Source organism: Lissotriton vulgaris, chromosome 5 (genome assembly GCF_964263255.1).
Source record: "Lissotriton vulgaris chromosome 5, aLisVul1.2, whole genome shotgun sequence".
In the NCBI taxonomy this organism is placed as follows: domain Eukaryota; kingdom Metazoa; phylum Chordata; class Amphibia; order Caudata; family Salamandridae; genus Lissotriton; species Lissotriton vulgaris.
In genome coordinates this window covers 39,911,083-39,930,983 of record NC_141693.1, presented here as the reverse complement: position 1 = coordinate 39,930,983, position 19,901 = coordinate 39,911,083, and the positions used below count along the sequence as shown (strand labels likewise).

The window sequence follows — 19,901 nt, the reverse complement described above, 5'->3', positions numbered from 1 at the left end:
TAGAACCTTTCCTTGAAAAGATCCGGCGCTCTACCTCTTACTCCGGTTTTGTTTATAAATCTTTAGATATTAAGTTTACAGCATATGCTGATGATATTTTACTTTATATTTCTAACCCTTCTACTTCCCTGCCTGCCCTATTTTCCTTACTCAAAGACTATTCCTCTGTCTCTGGTTACAAGCTAAACATCGATAAATCCGAAGTTTTGCCCCTAAATAAGCACTGTCTTCCACATATGTTTCAGGATTCGGGTTTTGAATGGAATCCTATTAGTATCAAATGCTTGGTTGTTTTGTATTCTAATTCTATCAAAGAAACTATTAAGATGAATCCCAAAGATATTTTTTCCAAGCTCTCTGCTCTTATATAACGTTGGTCTCCATTATTTTTATCCTGGTGGGGAAAACTGTCAACTATTAAGATGATGCTTCTCCCTATTGTTAACTTCTACCTCTCTATGTTACCTATTTCCCTTCCTGCCTCCTTTTTTACACAAATTAATCGCATTCTTGTTCGCTTCCTCTGGAATAACCGCAAATCTAGGATTTCTCTCTCTCGTCTTCAGCATCCAAAGCACATGGGAGGGGTAAATTTTCCGAATATTGTTTGTTTTCATTCTTCCTTCACTTTAAAACAAATTTGGCCATTTCTATCTGATTCGCTCTCTCTTCCTATTACTGCATGGAGTGCCTTGGAGTTGGCGCAACTCTCACCCTTCACCTTCCTCGCTGCCACTCATTTATCTCAACCCCCTAAACGCTTCCTTTCACCCACTTTCAAACTCTCCAGGGCGCTTTCCCTCTCCCTGTTTCGCTCCTCTTTTTCTCAAGCTCATTTGCATTCCCTCACACCGTTATGGTACAATGCCTCCCTTAAAATAAATAATAAAGCTCTCTTTTGGAAGGAATGGATCGATAAAGTCATTATACTTGCTGATCAGCTTTTATCACACGGTTCTTTCATGGATTTTTCTGATATTTGTTCTTCTTTTTATCTATCTAATAAGTATTTCTCCCAGTTCCCAGCTTTTAGGCTGTTGCGTGCTTATCTAGGATCCTGATCGATACTGTGACCTTATGCCCCTATTCGGCTATAAATCCATATATTCCCTATATTGGCATAACCGTTCAAGTACAATATTCAGAAAGTCATCTCTGGCCTCACACGAACAGAGCCACATTCCAGAATAGTTTTCTCTGCCACTTCCTTTGCAACCAACTAGTGCAATGACAGAGCAGAAGTCACTATCTGAGATTCCTAGATTAACACTCCGAGTTCTTCAACAAGATAAAAACTCAGCAAACCTGGAAATCCCTGCTTGCTGTGTTTTGATTAGTAATGGAACTCTAATGAGCAACTGATAGCGATCACTTCCTAGTGACATCTTTAATTGACGTCTTATGTCCAGCAAACTTACGTCAAACCAGGCACCTGTCAGGTGTAAATATTACCAACGTTGCCTTAAGCAAACGCTGTCTGCAGTACGCTGATGCTGCTGCTGTCTCGTTGCTGTTGGTGAAGCTACTGATACCATTATCGCTGCTAAAGCCCGAACGATGGTGTGGTGAACTTAGGAGCTGAACAGCCGTCCCTCTGCGAAGAGCCCAGCAGATGCCAGCTGCCCGCGGACGCTGTCCCCCCTCCTCCTCCTCGACGCGCTGAAGAAGAGACGCTGCCTTTCTCCTGCCGAGAAATCCAGCTCCAGCGTTTCTGGTCTACCCTTGCGGGTGACTGGGATACCGAGTTTTCCTGAAGGAGATACCAGACCTCCATTATTCTATTCAGAGGTATGGTGTTGACTAAACCCTTAGTGAGAATTCTTGAAGCAAACCTTGGCAAAACCAACTTAACTTAAAGCTACTTACTTACTCCCCTCCCACGTATTAGGCTTAGGTCAGGTACACTGGGGTAGGCGTAGTTAGAAGCACCAGTTGAGTATGTTAGCCTAATGTATATATGACTGTATATATGTTTTATTACTTTTAAACCATTGTATGGCTAATAAACCATATCAATGCTTTTACAGTATTATTTCGCAATACTTATCTTACTGTACGTACTTTTTATAATAACAAGTTTGCAATTGTGGCAATTCATTTCTCTTGTACGAGAAGAAAGACTGTTCAATAAATGTTAACCCTTTATTGACAAACGCCCGTCTCTCTATTCTCTACATATTGTGAAAGTAATCTGCACTAACCTGACTGAGTAAAATAACTGTCTATTGTTTCACACAACCCTAGAGATCGACTCTTGATCTGAGGAGCAAAGTTGTCATGTTGCACGGTTGTTGGAAAACTGAATCCCTTCTTGTCTGTGCCAGGGAAGCTGATCACTTCCTATTTCAGTCAAGAAAGTTTCCAGTGACCTCTGAGCTAGTTGGTAACAAACCCAATTAAGTTTAGCATAGTCAGTAGAGGCCTGGAAGATCCGCACTTCTACGTCGATACTACTGTTTATGTTATTCCAATGCGCAGGGCCTAGTGGGAAACTAGGAACTGCACTACAAGGCTTGCTTTATCCTCTCTTATCTCATACCATAACTCCCTCTCGGATGACATTCCATCACACTCTATTCATTTAGACTTTACCACCCCGCACAAAGCTGCTACTATTTATAAGATCCTCTCTCGTTCTATACCCGATCGCTCAAAATCCCAAACCGAACTTGCTTGGGAGAAGGATCTAGCACATGAATTTTCTTTTCCTGTCCGGGATTCCCTCTGGTCTGGGATTCACTCTGTGTCCCGTTCAGCTAGCACTACTCAGACTCTGTTTTTCTTTTACAATCGACTTTTTCTTACCTCTTCTGACCTTCATAAGTTTAAAGCCTCAGACTCTAGTCAAAGCTGGTCATGTACTCATCCTGATAGTAACCTTTTCCACATGTTCTTTTAATGCCCCCTAGTTAATTCCCTATGGAAAAACATATGGTGCAAGCTGAATGACGCTTTTGATATTGCGCATATTTTTTTAGGTGGTTCCTCTCCTATATGGAATGTTTCTAATATTGTTCGTAAATTTATAGACTTGTTTATAGCCATTTCCTTGCAGATTATTACCACGTACTGGAAAGACACTTCTAAAATCTCTTATACTGCATGGTGGAACCTGTTATGTCATCGCCATAGACTTGATCATGCCCTTGCAACGACTACCTCTCTTTTGATTAAAAGAGATTTGTTAAGGTTACCATTAACTGAATTTCTTTCCAGATGTGTAACATAATATGCCTTACTGTTATTACTATGTTATATTTTGTACTCTCGTTCTCTTTTCTTTTTTTTTTCTTCTTTCTCCCCTTTTTCTCTCTCTCTCGCCTTTCTTTTCTTTTTTTTTTTCTTTCCTTCTCTCTTCTCTTTCTTACTCATAAAAATTCTAAAAAAAAAAGCATTTTCTCTTACTATAGGTATTATGTTTTCCCTTCCCTTGGGGATATCTAATATTTTACACTTCTCACTTATAATGTACTTATTAGTTTTTTTCTTCTTCATCCTTTAATATCTTTTCATTTTCTGTTTCTCATTGCTTTGTGAATCGTAAATTGTACTTATGTTTTACTTTGTATATTTGATCTAATAAAGCTTTTTAAACTTAAAAATAAATAAAAGTTCAAGCAAGTGCAGTTCATTCAGCCATGGGGTAGTTCCTTTAAAAATTGTTATTCACAGGTTTCTAGATACGTGGTGCCAGCCTTAGGCCCGCTGGATGGTTCGTAGCGCTTCTGGACACCTAAAACGGGAGGAATCACTGCACCCTACCAAGTCTCACGCATCTCGCGTGAGTCGCGTACACCGAGGCCCTACCAATCCTCACGCATCTCGCGTGAGAAGGCGTATGCGGCGTACAGCTTCCAGGCAATGCAAAAGAATGGTGCGAGCCGTACCCAGCTTGTGCGGCTCGTACTGCGGGGTGATTGCAGCGTACTTGTGAGAACTACAGCGCGCACAGCTCACAGTTCTCAGTGTACTCTTGTGAATGCGGAGCGTACAGGTCACAGCTAACTGTACAGTTCGCTTCCTTAACTGCGAAGCGCTCAATCTTTTCAATGCGCACCGTACCTTGGTTCTGATGATATCGGCGAAGGTGAATGCGAGGCGCACAGCGGCTCCTAGGCAGAGCGAGGCTAGCGCCTGAGGCGTCCAAACTTCAGGGGGTCTGCTCTCTGGATCTTTGGGTCCGGTGGGGGCTTCAAGGGGGAGCGTGGGGGGCACATCAGCGAGCCTCCAGTGGCAAGGTGACAGGGCGGCCTGACACAGCGGGGGAAGAGCGGCTCAGGAGCGGGGCTATTCCTCGGCCGGAACGGCCAAACAGCAGCAGTCACGGCCTCAAGGAGGGGCTGGAGGGCACCAGGGTCACGGCTCCGGTGGAGCAGAAATCCTCACAGTTACCTGCAGACGAGCAGGGAGCAGGTTGAGCCAGATGGTCCTGAGGCTCAGGTCAGGGGGCAAGCTCTCTTCCAAGCCCTTGGAGATAGTTGAAAAGCACAAGTTCTTTGTAGATAAACAAGATGCAGCAAGTCTTTAAAAGTTCCTCTCTGCTCTCCTTTGGCAGCAAGGTCACCACTGCTGGCCAGTCTTCCTCCTTACAGCTTTACTGGCGCCTCCTCCTCAGGCAGAGCTTCTTCTTGGCTTTAAGCAGCTCTCGTTTGTTAGGAGCAGGGCTCCTATATTTATACTCAGTTTCTTTTGTCTTTTCTGGCCAGGGGGGCCTTTGCATAGCCCATTTCAGTTTTGAAGCACTCTATTGTGCTGTTCCTGGCTTTTCCTTTCAGTGTGAGGGGCAGGCACATCAGATGCTCCACAGGAGGTGGAGCCAGCATTGTGATGACAGGGGCAGCCAGGAGTACTCTGATGACAGTCCTCCCTCTTCATGGGCCAGGTGTCGGGCTAAGTCATCAGTCGCTCCCCAGGAGGCAGAGCCAGCATTGTGGTGGCAGAGCACAGCCCTATTCAGAGTCCAGGGGTACTCCCACCTCCCACTAAGGTGTAATCCTTGCATTCACCACCTGTCATACCCCAGCCCTTTCACTCACATAACCCAGACAGTCAGATACACATCCGAGCAGAGGCGGGCTGAAATGGTTAGGCAAGCAAATGCTAGCTTTCTAAAAGTAGCATTTGCAAACACAGGATATGAAAATAACCTTTAGTAAAATAAGTATTTTATTATTCTGAGTTCAGGCATACTAAACTTGACTTTCTACCATGTTCCCTGAGCCTGCTGGGATTATAGGGTGAAATAATTCCAGCAGCCCATCTTGGTCTATGAGAACAGGTAGCCTTACAATAGTGAAAAACGAAATTGGCTGTAATTCACTATTAGGACATGCCACACACATCAGGGCTTGTCCTACCTTACACTTACAATGCACCCTGCCCTAGGGCCTACCATAGGGGTGACTAATATGAAGCAAAGGGAAGGTTTTTAGGCTGGCAAGTGTGTGCACTTACCCAGCCAGCATGACAGTACCAGACTGCACGCAGGTTCTGCAATGGCAGACCTTAGACACATTTTAAAAGGCTGCTTCTGTGGGTGGCGCAGCCAGCGCTGCAGGCCCCCTAGCAGTATTGGCATTTACAAGCCCTGGCACCACTGGTGCACTTTACTGGGGACTGACAGTAAATCCAATGAACCAATCATGGACATCAATTATAGGTACACTTTGCACAGGGAGAGCATATGCACTTTAGCACTGGTCAGCAGTGGTAAAGTGCCCAGAGTCATTAAACCAACAAAAACAGGTCAGAGAGAATATTGGAGGAAGGCAAAAAGTTCAGGGATGACCCTGTCAAGAGGGCCAAGTCCAACACAACCCCCTTCCAGCCAAAACGCAGGGTAGACCAATCACCACTGTGATGGACTTCCGGGCTTTGGGCGATAGAACATGGACCTGGCCCGCAACAGCAGGGGCACATTCCAGTTCTACGCCAATCTGAGCATATCTCAAATCCTCTGTCCATACTCTCAGGGTCCACCCAGCTAATACATGGGGCATCCTTCTCTTCCTCTGTGGACAACACCTGTGCAGCATCTAACCTTAACTTGCTCATAGGTGTGTCCCAACAGATAGCCATCAAATTGCAGTGGCCACTGACAGTAGTCAGGGCTGAGACCCAGGCCTCATGCCTCTCAGGGCTCTCAAGCCTCTCTGGCCTCAGAGAGCGGGGAGCGGTAGCCCCAGGTGCTTGGCACCCTTTGTCCACTCTCCCTCCTGTCAGGTCAGGTATGTCATCCTGGCACTGATCCACCAGCCCCAGGCCAGTAGCTGGTGGCTGGACCAAAGACTGGGGTGGGCTCTCCCACACCCGGTCCTCCTCCTTGGGGCTCTGTACCCTCCCACCTGGAGTGGTACCCCCTTCCAAAATTGTCAGGCCACCTGTGGCAGGTGACCTACACCATTCGCCCACCAGTTCAGGGGTGCTATCCTGCAACTGGGGCACCAGGTCAGGGGGACATCCTGCAACTGGCCCTCTATCCTAGGGTCTAAACCCTCAAACTGCACCGGGGTCAGAGGCAAGGACTCCCTCCCTCTGCACCCCCTTCCAGAGTACTGCCCAATCTCCACTGGAGTGGTACCCCTAGAAGTGACATGGGTCAGGACACTGATTACAGTGGTCCCGCCCTCCAGGTCAGACAACACTTGAGCCTGGCTCTCCAACTCAGGGACCCAACCCTGCAGTTGAACACTTGCCTGGCGCACCAAGACTTCCCGGGGAGCACCCATGCCCCCCCTGAGGGTGGCACGTAGCTCATGTGTCGTGCAACAGTCTGCCTGGCTCAGATCCTCCAACCCCTTTCCCTCTGACAGTGTGGGAAGATCTCCCAGGACAGAAGTGGTGTCCCCCTGGTCATTCACTGGGGATGCAGCCCTGCTGGCTGGCCCCTGACCCACTGGTTCTTCCACTGGGGACTCTTTCCTCCTCTCGCCCCTCTTTCTGGACTTCTGCACCCTCCCAACTGGAGGGGTACGGCCAGACACCAGAACTACTGGAGCTCTGTTTACAGAGTCTCCACGTTCTCTAGCCACTGGGGGATCCTCCTCAGCGGGTGACTCATCCGGACAGCCTAGGCTCGCCACCTGGTGTTCCCTTAAAGAACCATCCAGGCTCTGAGACTGAGGTGGGGCACTACCGGGACCAAACCCATTCTCACTCCTTCCCCTTAAGGACAGGACGTGAGGCCCTTCACCCCTCTCACTACTACAGGACCTAGCTGGGCTACTCTGAGCCACTTCCACCACTCTGGGCTGGAAGATACCTGAGCCACTCTCCACAGGATCACACCCCAATGCCTCTCCAGACCCTCTGGAATCCACCACAAGGTCTGCCTCCAGTGTGAGCTCCCTGGGGTCAGAGAACTCACTCTCTAACAGGTGTTGGCATATCTCTGGAAAACTGGGACTTAAAGTGTGCTCACCCACAATTGGATTACACAGCCCGCTAGCAGGGTTAACCAAACTATCCTTCACCTCTCCATCCAGTGCCTCACACACATACTCCACACCATTCTTCTGAGACTGGCCAGACAGTAGCGGACTGTCTCTGTCACACAACCCACACTCTTCTGGGCGGTCTTTACACTCACCCACCAGGACCTCAACCATGGGGGAATCCCTCCCACGACGAGGACCATGAACTCCTACGCCAGCTACCCTATTCCCTTCAGGGACGCTGCGCACTACTGGAGCTACCTCATGCCCTTGAACCTCCTGGTGTATGTTAACCCCCTCCAAGTCAGGTGCCATATCTCTAGGTGTGCGCATTATGCTGTCAGCACTAGATACCCGAGTGTTGCTGCCACCAGCTGAGCTGGACTCTGCCTCCAACTCAGCAAAGCTCAATCTATTAGCTACACAAATCTCTGGATGTTGGGCTGAAGCCCTCCTGGCTTCAAGCTCCTTGAGCTCCAAATCAAGTTCTCTCATTTTCAAGTAGTGGTCTCTTTGGCGTTTTTGCGCCTCCATGGCTAATCTCTGTTTCTCCATTTCCATTTGTGCCTTTAATCTTGCCATCTCCATTTCATGTGCCCTGGTTGCTGCCCTGTCTGCCAACTCCTCTGGCGACAGACATCTGGTTGCTGCCTTTTCCATCCTCACTGAACCAGGCATGACATTTCACAAGCACATGGAGATCTCCCAGCAAAATTAAAAAACAATAAAATCTGTTGCTGCGTTATAGGTCTGCTCTCACTATGTGGTGATCAATAATTCACTGTATGTCAATCACAAATGCAAATTCGCAAATCCTTACCGCCGCGTCCAATGTTAGAATTGGGGGTCTCTGGTTGGCGCAAGTATTCAATTGTGAAAACAGGGACCCTCTCCTCTAAGTCAGGGAGAAGGAGGACCCCTTAGAATTACGCTTGCTCACCCTCTAGGTGCGTGGCGTGAGCAGCCAAGGCTATTCTTCAAGCGTTATTGGGTTAAGCATTTGTAATCACACACACAATAAATGTACCAATCCCCCCACAAATGGACACCCGGCTGTGGATATGTAAAAATAGTATTTATATATATATATTCTCAAGCAGACTTATCACAAGACCCAGTAACGTTGTTCAAGTGGGCCACAATACTTAATAAAGAGTTCTTTTAAAACCGTTCAAGCAAGTGCAGTTCATTCAGCCATGGGGTAGTTCCTTTAAAAATCATTATTCACAGGTTTCTAGATATGTGGGGCCAGCCTTGGGCCCGCTGGACGGTTCGTAGCATTTCTGGGCACCTAAAACGGGAGGAATCACTGCACCCTACCAAGTCTCACGCATCTCCCATGAGTCGCGTACACCGAGGCCCTATCAACCTTCACGCATCTCGTGTGAGACGGCGTACGTGGCGTACAGCTTCCAGGCAATACAAAACAATGGTGCGAGCCGTACCCATCTTGTGCGGCTCGTACTGCGGGGTGACTGCAGCGTACTTGTGAGAACTACGGCGCGCACAGCTCACAGTTCTCAGCGCACTCTTGTGAATGCGGGGCGCACAGGTCACAGCTAACCCGAAGCACACAGGGCTGCGAGATGCTTGCCTTACAGTTCGCTTCCTTTACTGCGAAGCGCTCAATCTTTTCAATGTGCACCGTACCTTGGTTCTGATGATATCGGGGAAGGTGGAGGCGAGGCGCACAGCGGCACCTGGGCTGAGCGAGGCTAGTGCCCGAGGTGTCCGGACTTCGGGGGGTCTGCTCTCTGGATCTTTGGGTCCGGTGGGGGCTTCAAGCAGGAGCGTGGGGGGCACACCAGCGAGCCTCCAGTGGTGAAGTGACAGGGGGGCCTGACACAGCGGGGGAAGAGCGGCTCAGCGGAACGGGGCTCTTTCTCGGCAGGAACGGCCAAACAGCAGCAGTCACGGCCTCAAGGAGGGGCTGGGGGGCACCAGGGTCACGGCTCCGGCGGGGCAAAAATCCTCACACTTACCTGCAGATGAGCAGGGAGCAGGTTGAGCCAGATGGTCCTGTGGCTCAGGTCAGGGGGCAAGCTCTCTTCCAAGCCCTTGGAGATAGTTGAAAAGCACAAGTTCTTTGTAGATAAACAAGATGCAGCAAGTCTTTAAAGGTTCCTCTCTGCTCTCCTTTGGCAGCAAGGTCACCACTGCAGGCCAGTCCCTAGGAGAGGGACAGTCTTCCTCCTAACAGCTTTCCCGGCGCCTCCTCCTCAGGCAGAGCTTCTTCTTGGCTTCAAGCAGATCTCGTTTGTTAGGAGCAGGGCTCCTATATTTATACTCAGTTTCTTTTGTCTTTTCTGGCCAGGGGGGCCTTTGCATAGCCCATTTCCGTTTTGAAGCACTCTATTGTGCTGTTCCTGGCTTTTCCTTTCAGTTTGAGGGGCAGGAACATCAGACGCTCCACAGGAGGTGGAGCCAGCATTGTGAGGACAGGGGCAGCCAGGAGTACTCTGATGACAGTCCTCCCTCTTCCTGGGTCAGGTGTCGGGCTGAGTCATCAGTCGCTTCCCAGGAGGCAGAGCCAGCATTGTGGTGGCAGAGCACAGCCCTATTCAGAGTCCAGGGGCACTCCCACCTCCCACTAAGGTGTAATCCTTGCATTCACCACCTGTCATCCCCCAGCCCTGTCACTCACATAACCCAGACAGTCAGATACACATCCTAGCAGAGGCGGGCTGAAATGGTTAGGCAAGCAAACGCTAGCTTTCTAAAAGTAGCATTTGCAAACACAGGATATTAAAATAACCTTTAGTAAAAGAAGTATTTTATTATTCTGAGTTCAGGCATACTAAACTTGACTTTCTACCATGTTCCCTGAGCCTGCTGGGATTATAGGGTGTAATAATTCCAGCAGCCCATATTGGCCTATGAGAACAGGTACCCTTACAATTGTGAAAAACGAAATTGGCAGTAATTCACTATTAGGACATGCCACACACATCAGGGCTTGTACTACCATACACTTACAATGCACCCTGCCCTAGGGCCTACCATAGGGGTGACTAATAAGAAGCAAAGGGAAGGTTTTGAGGCTGGCAAGTGTGTGCACTTACCCAGCCAGCATGACAGTACCAGACTGCACGCATGTTTTGCAATGGCAGACCCTAGACACATTTTAAAAGGCTGTTTCTGTGGGTGGCACAACCAGCGCTGCAGGCCCACTAGCAGTAATGGCATTTACAAGCCCTGGCACCCCTGGTGCACTTTACTGGGGACTGACAGTAAATCCAATGAACCAATCATGGACATCAATTATAGGTACACTTTGCACAGGGAGAGCATATGCACTTTAGCACTGGTCAGCAGTGGTAAAGTGCCCAGAGTCATTAATCCAACAGAAACAGGACAGAGAGAATATTGGAGGAAGACAAAAAGTTCAGGGATGACCCTGCCAAGAGGGCCAAGTCCAACACTGCTCCTTTACCTAGACCCCTCCTTTTAAATCAGATTCATGTCATGTGGAAAATGGCAGTGGGCACTTATTTGTGCCTCTGACTGAAAGCATTAAGCAGCTGGGCCCTTCAAGATCTCCTTGTGATTAAAGAAAAGGCATGCATGCCAGGATAACTGCTGGGACACTTGTGATGTGGAGATGACCTCTAATCGGAAGAGTTGCTACTGCCTCTTGCAACTTCCTGCAGTCAGTGTCTGATTCTGATTGGTCAGTCATACTGGTCAACATTCCTGGGCCACCTGTTATGGGCTCATTTTGGGCCATATGTACACAGCTTTTTTTCTTTTGCAAATGCCCAATTTGAAGAATCAGGCAATTTACAAATGCAAAAAGGCATTTTAAACTGTACACTCTATTTGTGATTCAGTAACCTATTACCGAATCACAAATTGGGTCTGCGATTCGGTATCAGGAAGGGGCGTGTTTAGGGTGTCCCTTCCAAATAACAATTCACATTATTATGCACAAATCTTTTGCAACCGAAATGAGGTTGCAAAACAGTCTCACTTCACCAACAACTCAAAGTTGGTAGTAATCCGAACGCAAATGGAAAGGGGTCCCATATTTTTTAAGAGCAGGCAGTGGTCTCAAGAAAAATGGGGTGCATAACAAAATAATTTGCTTTATTTAAAAGCAAACGTAGACGTGGTGGTCTGCTGACCCCAGCAGGCCATCAACCCCAACACCATCAAACTCATGGTGGAGAAACAGTGGTGGTCCAGGCACCGCTGCAGCAGCAGTCTGACCGCTGGATTACAAATTGGGTGGCCGGACAGCCATGGAACAGCCGCCACCTCCAGGAGGGCTTCAATATGCTTGGTCTTATTACAACTTTCCTCACCGCCAGCGGTGTCAGGGAGGTTCTTACTCCATGAAATTGCTGGCAATTACGAAAGACAGGCAGACCTACTGGGCCCCATCTTGGTCCTGTGCATGGAGGTGCAGACAGGGAGGCACATGGTGTGCCCCCCTGTGTGCATGCACCCCATTCCTGCATGGCATGGAGTGCACAGTCCATGCCATGCAGGAACGTGCACTGGTGGTCCCGCGGCAGTGCAGTTTAAGGCTCACATATGAGCCTTTAAACTGCACTGCTGCGTCCTGCTCACTCCAGCCGCCAGACCACGATAATACTCAGAATCTGGTGGGCGGCCGGCAGCCCTGTTTGGCGGTGTGGGAGCGGCCCCGGTGTGGCAGCCCGCTTCCACGCCACCAAACTGACGGACCCAGAGTAAATGCAGATCAATCACACATAACGAAACAACTTCCAGCAACCCATAACTGAACTCTGATGTTCTGAACACATGTTGTAAATTAACACCTAAAAGTGAACTCCAGAAGAGTGCTTAGTGACAACAAAGGGATGTCACTTTGATACTTCTGTACCATATTGGTACTTTAAATGGCATATTTAGGTAGGACGCAGAGCAGTGGCCTGTTGGGCCAGTGCATGTGAGTGTTGGCCTGTGTCGGGGTGTCACATACATTCCATTGCGCGCGGACACGCCGGTGTGCGTAACGCAGCGCTCTTACAAATGTCCCAATAATAATAATAATAATAATAATTGCTAGAGGCACTTCTTGTGCCTCTGTATTTCCAGTGGCCTTTGAGTAGAGCGTCATTGCTGTTTCATCCTGTTATCTTGATTAATGTAAATGTCCTTTAATTCTCATTACTTTTTTGGTGACACTTGAGTCATAGTCTGAGTTTTACGAATTTTAAAAGCGCACAATTCCTTTCAGTGCGAGGCTCCAGAAGGCAAGGAACTCCATGCAACTACATTCCTATACTGCTGGATTTCTAGTCCTCAAAAATGAGATGCCAAAAAAGAAATATGGACAAAAAGATGTATTGATTAATTCTTTTCCTTGAAAAGTAATCAATAAAATGGTGCACAGACAAAATATCGACTCCAAAATATCGACTGGACATAATATCGACTTTTAAATATAGACTGGACAAAATATCGACTGGACAGAATATCGACTACAAAAATATCGTTTTTAAGGTAAGTGAAGTAATATCGACTGTATAAAATATAGATAGCAAAAATATCGATTTTTTAATAATATATAATATTTTATAGTGTATTTTTATGTAATAATATGTGTGAAAAGTGTGTATTAATGTTATAAAATATTTTATTAAATGAATTTTGTTTTTATAATAATTGCGTAATGTAATTCTGTAGCGGGTTGTGGGTTTATAGGGGAATAGGGCGGGAAGTAATTTAATAATAATTAATTAATTAATATATGTTTGTAAATATTTTTAATGAATAAATAATTGATAATTAATTAATATTAATTAGTTAATTAATTAATATAATTTTGTACATATTTTTTATTAGTAATTAATTGGTAATTAATTAATTGTAATTAGTTATTTACATTAATTAGAGTACATTTTAAATATATATAATTTTGTGTTATTGTTAAGTAATTAATTGGGAAAATATAATATTAATTATTAAATTAATTATAGTAATGTGCTAATATATTTACTTTATTGTTATTGTTAATTAATAATTAATTGGTAATTAAATAATATTGATTAATTTTGGGTAAAGGGGTATTTTTAGGGTTCAGGGTCAGTTTTCAGTTTTGGGTAAAGGGGTATTTTTAGGGTTCAGGGTCAGTTTTCAGTTTTTGGGTAAAGGGGTATTTTTAGGGCTCAAGGTCAGTTTTGGGTTTTTGGGTAAAGGGGCATTTTTAGGGTTTTGGGTCAGTTTTCAGTTTTAGGGTAAAGGGGTATTTTTAGGGTTCAGGGTCAGTTTTGGGTTTTTGGGTAAAGGGGTATTTTTAGGGTTCAGGGTCAGTTTTCAGTTTTTGGGTAAAGGGGTATTTTTAGGGTTCAGGGTCAGTTTTCAGTTTTTGGGTAAAGGGGTCTTTTTAGGGTTCAGGGTCAGTTTTCAGTTTTTCAACGATATTTTAGCAAGTCGATAATGTGAACGTCGATACTCTTTGGAGTGGGAATAGTATTTTTTACACTTCTGGTATAGTACGGTAATATAATAGTATCTTATTTAATTATAGTATGTTACTATATATATATATGTTTTAACAAATATGATTGTAAAAAATTATTTTTATTATTTTCATTTATTATTTAATTATTATAAGTTTATTTAAGTATTTTTAAGTATATTTTAGTAATTAAATTTTAATATTAATTTAATTAAACACTGTTTTTAATAAAGTCGATATTTTGTATAACTATATTATTGTAAACGATATTTTTGTACTTACCTGTTTGTAGATACAAACTCGATATTTTGACTGTCGATATTTTGTCCACGATATTTTTGCAAGTCGATATTTTGTCCCTCGATATTATTTCAGTGATCCCAATAAAATATTTGCTGTTTCACATTCCTAAGATATATCGAGTGGAAAACTATGCTATAATTGTGTACCTTTTGTCGCTGGTTCATCATTTTTTTTTAATGCAGGTAAGTTTCTTCTTTGAATCGCATAGATTGTGATTGATTGATTACCACGCCACCTAACAGTAAAGGGGAGTTCTGCAGCATTAAGAGCAACATCCTGTTTGAGCCACTAACACACTGCACTCACACAGCTTGGTGGAGGGAGTGTGGAGCAGGCGTAGCATCATTCTTTCATTGTTTCTAAACACGAACAAAGAGAGATGTCTTCTATTCCTGCCAAGAGGGTACATGCAATTGAAGGTGCCAGCTTCAAGAGCATGGCAGGCCGCTAGATGGCCGAATGGAGCCAGCACACTTACAAAATAGCAAAAATTGGAAGTCACTTAACGTTCATTACAGAAAAGCCAGACAGATTGCCTAATATTTATGAAATCATGGGAAGGTTTGCAGAATCAATTAGTCCTTGCATTTTGGATTTGCACTCAGCATGAAAATGTGTTCAATGTTTGCGACCAGTTTTTCAGTGTAGTCGATTAGTAATAAAATTAAGGTGCTACGTTTGATGGGTGTATTTTCATGCAAACGTCACAGCTAAGCTAATGTCCTTTAGAGGGCTTGTTCTATTCTGTGAAGACTGCCAGACCCTACCTAAGCTTTGCTGGTGCTTGCACCGTGGCCCTGCCCATGTGTGCTCTATGAGCAGCACCAACCTTTAAATCTAGGAAACTAAAGTGATTCAGAGATCACTACCAGTGCATCTGTATGCAGCCATCTTTGAATGATGTTTGTTACACTTTGCTAAGCACGATTGAAAGAGAACAAGCAGTGGAAAAGCTAATAGTTAGGCAGCCAGTGCCAGACCTATTGGCTTTGCCAATGCTTGTTTACTCTGGTACCTATTTCCTTCTAAGACTCCACCAAGGCTTCTTACCCTGAATCCTTTGCGCAGACAGATGCAGTTACCACAGCAGCTCCAGTATCACAGGCCCCCCCTGGGAAAGCATCACTCCCCCCTAATCTCTGATTCTGCGGGGGGGGGGGGGGGGGTGAAACTCTCTCTGTCTCTGATGGACATGGCCTCCATCTCACCAGGGGGCACGCGGTGCTCAGCAGGACACCCACAGCCAGGGACTTCACTCTGACAATAAAGGGCCTTCGTACAAAGCGCTCAGAAAACAGACCAATCCGTCCATACCCTGGAGTTACCCAAACTGGGGGGGCGTAAATCAGGGGGAGAGAAATCGAATCCCTGCTGAACCGGAGCCTGAGGGGCCACAAAGACAAGAGGGATTGAGATGGAAACAGCAATCTGGGGTCTGATTCACCCAGTAATTCCTCATTTCATCCCAGTCTTTGAAAACGAGATTTCATCATTTTGTAATCAGTGGGGGCTGGGGGGGAATGGGGGGCTGAAAGAAGGCAGCATGGACATTTACATACATGTGCCCCATTCCCGGTGCACTGTTGGAGAAGGGTCAGCAGCTGAAGCCCCTCAGCACATCAAGGGCACAGCCATCCCTCACTGTGAGGAGACACACGCTGTCATCAAGCTGGCATGAACTCCAGGGGCCTGCCCCGGCCCCTCTGTGTATTGAACCCTGCTTCCTCTAAACTGCACTGTTTACATTCCTATATGTGGAAATCACCCTCAAGGCCAGAATTCAGACTTTGATCCAAGCTGTTGCCTTTTATTCCAAAGCTGCAGCCTGGCCACTCTTGTGGGAAGTTTCTTTGCTGCACCTGGTCCCTGAGCCCAGAGAGGTTCTTGTCTTCAGGCAGGTGAGTGACCATTTATCTACATTCATTGCATGTCCTTCATGTTGTAAGCATCTCAGGGCGCATATTCAAACCAGTTGTGAAAACAGCACAGAGCACTTTTGTCCCTCCCAGGCCACCCTCATTTCTTTTGCTAAACGAGTCTTAGAGGCAACTGCAGCCTGACAAGCTCATGACCTCGGGCACTGCAACAAAGTTTAAAACAACCGGGAGTTACAATCTGGAAGGATACAGGCAGACAGGAGACAAATGGACCTGCAACCATTAGAGCGACCTATAGTGCCTTTTCAAACAAGCATCTACAAAGCCAACAGCTCCGACATTTGTTCTGTGCATGGATATATTGGCATAGATCACACACATGTAGACCCATATGAAGATAGCAACATGCATATCGATATACAGCGCACCTATAGCAAAACACCTGCATGCATTCATGCACACACAGTTCAACACAAAGACAGAAGCACACACAGTCCAGGCATACACGTGTCAGTGCGCACATGAACTACAAATATCAGGGCACATGGAACCCAGACACTACCAGACAGGCAGTCACTGACAGATGCACACAAACACTTTAATGCTCAAAGAGAGAACCCTATAGACACACACGGATCCACAACACACAAGGGCAGTCACAAATCACACATGCAGGCTTCAGTCTCTAGACAAATTTACTGACGGAAAGAGAAATCAACAAAGACACGTATTCTGACTTCACCACCATGTAATGTTTAACTCCTCTGTGCCCATTCAGTCCTTGGCCTCTCCTTTAGTGATGGGTTTGTTGCATGTAAGCATACTGAGTTTTAAAGACCCTAGCCAAAAGGCAGAAGTGCACCATACCTATTTGAAAGAAGGTAGGTGGGTTCTGAGAAGCGAGGTGGTTGAGCATGTAAGTGTGGGGTGTTTCTGTAAGCCCAGCAGAACATGTATGATGTGTATGCACATGATTGAAGGCAGGGGGTCGGAACAGGAGAAAGATGATGATACCTCAGCTCATTAACAGTGTTGTGATTGGAAATGCTCCAAGAAGGCTGGAGAACAAAGAATGAAAAAATGAAAGAATCATTTCAAATACTGCATCAAACCAAGTCACCAAACCAGATCCAATGTTCTTTAAAAAGATGCACAAAAACGATGAATTAACTATCGTGCATGCGATATCTGCTAAATGTGTTGGGTCTTGCATGTGTAACAGCCCCTGAACTTCTGAAACAATTCTGTCTGTCTGTAGATTATAAACATCAGCCTCGAAAGTCAAAGGGACATCTTTTGGAAAGAGAACAGACAGTAGTGTTTCAATTATCAAAACACATAGACTTCAGGTTTATACTAGGCAAGGGATGTGCCTAGTGCTATTTTAAGGCAGTGGATACAGGGTCATTCCACCACACTGAATAATTTCTGTAACTGTTATCAAGTTCTGCTGTCTGAGTTCAAACCCACAGCAGGTAACATTTGCTAGAAATAAATAAGAACCATTATTCAGGCGTTCTTGATGAGTAGGAATGGAGGCAATGGGGGAAACAGGTAAAACACAGCTTAACCCTGGCATTAAAGCACTACACATTCAATGTAAGGATATGGTGTCTCATAGAAGGGAGCATCCAAGAGGATTTCTGTAATTTGCTGTGCTGCTATGCAAAACGTCTTATTCATTTTCATTTAAACAAATGTGAGAAAAAGGAAACTTCATTGAATAGAACAATTGTGCATTGTGCATAGTTCCAAACCAGCCAAAGGATTTATATTTCTGACTGTCATAAAAATAAAAGGTTTAAATGGGTAAGGAAATAAGCATGCATTAGCCAAGAGATAGTTGGAGTGTCACTAACGGTAAATGGTACATCTTCTGTTTAGTAAGGCCGAAACAGGGCTGTGGATAGAATCAGGTTTAATGAGTACACTCTCTTAGAAAGTGTGCACATTCCATTGTTTTCTTGGTCTAACTGTCTAATTTCATTCTGCTGCACCTTTTTCTGAATATTTATTTCATTCATTATAAATAGTGTATATTCCTGTGGTGAGGAAACGTTTATTTCTTTTAGAACATGGTCAGAAAGAAATCAGAAAAATCCATATCATATTTTCCTTAATGAAGTAAAAGGGTTCCTTTACAGCTATCATTGGCACAGCTACTTACACTGTATGTGGTAACTATTACAGGTGTTTGTGTATGATAACACTGATCTGGATGATTCAATTTAGTTCCAGGAGTGTTGGAAAGAAAACGTTGCATGTAGCTGTCAGAATCATGAGGCCATAAGTCTAGTTGAGTGGGAGTATAGGCTCCATTTTGTATCATCTCATTTATGTGTGAGAAAGACATATCCATTTGGAGATGCCAATTATTCAGTATGGTCAAGTCGACTTTGGTAAAAAAAAAAAAAAGGTTTCTTCAAGTTCCTCATTGCTCCACATCCCAGACAGGTTGTCTGTTGGATAGTTTTGTTCAGAAAGATTGTTTCTTTCTGAATTATTCAGGCCCAAAATGAGGCCTCTTTTCATTAGATCTGCCTGCAAAAAAGGGGTTCCCCAAATACTTTTTTCATCAACATTTACTTTCAAGACTCATATCCTTGAAAGATTTTGACTCAACTCAGTTGAGTAAATCAGCTTGTTGGTAGTGATTATATTTTTTGGAAGATGTTGTGGTCTCTGTGTGGAATGGTAGGCTGAAGGATGTGATCTCTCAGCACTCTGAAAATAGGGGATTTCTTCAAGAAATTAGAATGACTATCAGGGAGCAGGGCCTCACAAGGTTCCTATTGTGTGCAATTGTGAATTCCTCTAGGATAGATAGATAGATAGCCTATGTGTGAAACAATGGGCGTTGTGGTCATAACAATCAATTTCCTCATAATAAGTATTTTTATTATTCAAAGTAGGTTATGCCTGTAAATCAGAAATCATTCTCTTAACAGTCTCAATGTCCCAATCATCTGATATAGAACCAGATTTTATCACATCATTCATTGAAACATTTATCACATAAGGCAATTGGAATATTTCAGAGGGTTCCCTAATCTGTTATGGAATCTTTTCCCATACTGGGGCACAGGATAAGCTGCAATTTTTCAAAGTAAAACCTTCTTTGGGTTCTGAGAGATTAAGAGTGAGGCTACCTACACTTCAAGAACCACAGGTGAGGCAATTGTCCTTACAGGGATAAAAAGTCCATGAAACAATAAGTATCATTGTCAACCACAAAAGGAGAATAACATTTCCCAAAGTGATCCAGGCGCAGGACCGCAGTGAAATCAAAAACTTGTCCCAAAACCATTAACAAATGCAAAGCAGTCTTTGGTGGTAAGAGACTGTATAAAGGGTTGAAAATCTGTGAAATATCCAGAGTTATTTTAAATATTGTTGGTCTGTTGAGGCTCTTGAAAGGGTACTTTTCCAAATGATGTCGCATCAGATTGAATTTCATAGAAAACTATGGAATTAGGGTAGACAGTCACCACTGTCATGTTGTCAGCATCAGCTGTATATGTTGAACTCAATGTTCTGTGTAGACTGTTGCACTCAATTATCCCCAGCCGGGAAATCAAGCCAGTCATGTTACTGCTTTATCCATGGAATACGGCATTCCGAGTCGGGAGAGGCTATGAGGCACTACTCTGAACCTTTCTTGGTCCCTTCCAGTGGTCTGCTGTAGAGAACTAGCCACATAGTGTTCTTTAATGTGATCAATAGACACTTGTCTGGTTATTCTTGATCCAGGCAAAGGAGGCAGTATAACAGCTCTGTTACCTTTTCCCCCCAAGAACAGAGACAGGTGGTCTGTAGGATGATTCAAAAGCTTGCTTGCCATGGAGTTTCTCATGAACT

General features: G+C 44.8%; 1 protein-coding gene across 4 annotated transcripts in view; it reads left to right on the top strand.

Annotated features, from left to right (window-relative positions):
• The first annotated feature begins 15,946 nt into the window (after nt 1-15,946).
• LOC147710072 (butyrophilin subfamily 1 member A1-like) overlaps nt 15,947-19,901 on the top strand; it is a 386,132-nt gene continuing 382,177 nt past the window's right edge. For all 4 annotated transcript variants that reach the window (XM_086920777.1, XM_086920775.1, XM_086920776.1 and 1 more), the window contains exon 1: nt 15,947-16,064. The gene's annotated coding sequence lies outside the window, so the exon portion shown is untranslated. The remainder of the gene's footprint in view (nt 16,065-19,901) is intronic.